General features: G+C 43.9%; 1 long non-coding RNA gene across 2 annotated transcripts; it reads left to right on the top strand.

Moving 5' to 3' along the window:
• Window positions 1-441: 441 nt before the first annotated feature.
• Window positions 442-2,451, top strand: LOC120640472. Of its 2 annotated transcripts, none has more exons than XR_005661814.1 (3): window positions 442-1,519; window positions 1,618-1,836; window positions 1,997-2,451. It is a non-coding gene; the product is annotated as an uncharacterized LOC120640472 (long non-coding RNA). The 2 variants fall into 2 exon arrangements; XR_005661813.1 differs by having other exon boundaries at window positions 1,977-2,451.

The following is a 2,451-nucleotide window of genomic DNA, read 5'->3' as shown; positions in this document are numbered from 1 at the left end:
GCTAGGCTTATTTTGCAAACCCTATCCAGTCCGTCGCCGACTCGCCGCCATCCTCGATCCCTTCCAACCGGATCCGGCGATTGGCACTTGCCTCCTGCTCCCCAGCCATGGCGGGCTCAGATCGAGTCGAAGAGGGCGACTTTGCGCGCGGCGGGTGGACTTCTGGCCCCGGGATGCGAGGAGAACGAAGCTTGGGGTCCCGATGGGGCGAGACAAGACCCGGCGTGTCTCTGGGAGCCGCCACCCCCGCAGCGGCTGGTGCTGGCGATGCTCACCTCCACGGCTCCACCGGCGTCGCCATTGAAGACGTCCGCTCCGGGGACGCCGCGTTGGGGCTCCGCTCGTACGAGATCTCCCTCCACCATTGATCTGAATGGGACATGCATGGCCTTGGTCCCGCGACATGAGAACAGGTAATATAATAATCTCCTATCTCCTTGCTCCTGGAATGATTTGGTTTGGCCTCCGATGTGGTTGGTGTTGAGATTTGCTTGCTCGAGTCCAGTGCAAGTACTAGTTCTATCATTAGTAGAAAAATAAGAACTAACGATGTAGTCAAAAGACTTGTGCCTTTTATTCATAATAAAAAAGTTCAATATGACCTGAATACAAACTGGTATATTACAAGGTTCGAAACACTAATAAACTAGTAATGCTTAGAATCGACAAGAAACAAATGAACTTTAATTTTGTTCGGCGCCATATTTTTGCCATATGTGCTCTATCAAATCTTCCTTGAGCCGACGATGGGTCTGTCGATCTCGAATCTCACTATTTTTCTCTAGTACATCTGCAAATCTATAGATAGGTCCGTGGTGAAGTCCTGCAGTTTGCGGGGAAAATGGCCCTTGTTCATACGTGCTTGTCAATATTCTATCAGCTATCTTTTGGAGTTTAGTCTGGCTACAATATTTGTGAACACATAAAACTTATCGATATTCCATTAGTACAAGCAGACAATTACATTAAGCTTTAACCATAAACTAAGCATACATTAAGCATTAACCATACAAAGAGTACATTAACCATACATAGCTAACTTCTTTAGATAACTTCTTTACTGGTCTTCGAGTTCTTAGATAATTTGAGCACCGCAACCTCATGTCTCTTCAGCTTTTCTGGACGCCAACCACTTTTTCATCCTTGTTTCTTCCCGTTTTGCTTTGGCCGATTCTACTTGTGCTTCTGCTGATTTCAATAATGCTTCAGCTCTAATCTTGATAGTTTCATTGTACAACACTATATTTTGAGATGTCAGGTTCCCCAATGGAGAAGATGAAGTGCCTTTTCCTTTGCCTTTTAGCCTTTCTTTTGCTTTCTTCTGTCCCTCAAGCAGGATAGCATCCAGGTCGCCCAATATTCTACCCGTCAGAGGGTACAATTTTCAATAGCTGTGAAGAGGCGAGAGATTTTTTTTAATCTTTATTCATGAGAAATTGGTTTTGGTGTTCGCTACGGACAAAGTAACAAGAACAACAAGGGTTATAGGACAAGGCAAGATATTGTTTGCTCATGTGAGGTTTGTATTTCTTAATTTAAAGGTAATTAGGTGGTTTGTCCGGTGCTGAACGGTTGGTTGAAGCTGCAAATCAGTAATCTATTGGCAATATTTAACAGGGCTCATCACGGATCAGCAATTGTGCTTCTGTAAGGACTGGGTGTAAAGTGATGATAAGGTTGCTTAGAACTAGTGTGATCATGGATGGTATATTAGCCGAGTGAACACAAGCCACAACCACAAATTATCCGAGGGGTATGCAGAGAAGAAACAATGGAATTCTCACAGAATGATAGATGCAACCACCAAGTACTATCAAGAAACAAAGAGACAACAATGTAAGCATTGGTAGAGTTTGTAGCATTCTAGGCGTAACGCGTAACAGCTTCATTAATTATATTTTTTTTTCACGTAATCATGTTCCAGGCACCTGATGAACTATATATCGAGTTTGAGGATTCTAAGTTTTTGGTGGCAGGTGCTGTTGCATTTGGACAGGCAAGAAATACCAAAGTTTAATATAATGCAAAGATGGACAAAGGAGGCAATTGTATATAATATAAATCACAGGCACATGACAGTGATATAGGATCAGATGCAGATCAAATGAGAAAGAAGGCTTTGCTGATGATGCAGACTCTTCAGTTAGTCCATGGACCTACTGCTGTTGACGAGCAGATGTTCAGGAATGCTATGGAAGCTTTAAGGGCTCTTCCTGCAGTGCAGTGCACCGATGGAGTAATTGTTCAATCTGGCATGAGTAGCATGGACATTGAGCATGAGCAGCTCCCTGTTTCTTGTCCTGAAAGGATAATGAAAGGTGGCCGGCCACTTAGTACTGGACTTAAGGCGTGGCTATCAAGGAACGATAAGAAAAGGATCTCAGAATGTTCATCAAGGGATCCATTAGCTGAAGACTGGCCTGAGGAAGAGAGGCCTGATAGGAAGAAGAC

The sequence above is a fragment of the Panicum virgatum genome, chromosome 7K, assembly GCF_016808335.1.
Source record: "Panicum virgatum strain AP13 chromosome 7K, P.virgatum_v5, whole genome shotgun sequence".
NCBI classification, from domain to species: domain Eukaryota; kingdom Viridiplantae; phylum Streptophyta; class Magnoliopsida; order Poales; family Poaceae; genus Panicum; species Panicum virgatum.
This window is presented reverse-complemented; position numbering and strand designations above follow the sequence as displayed.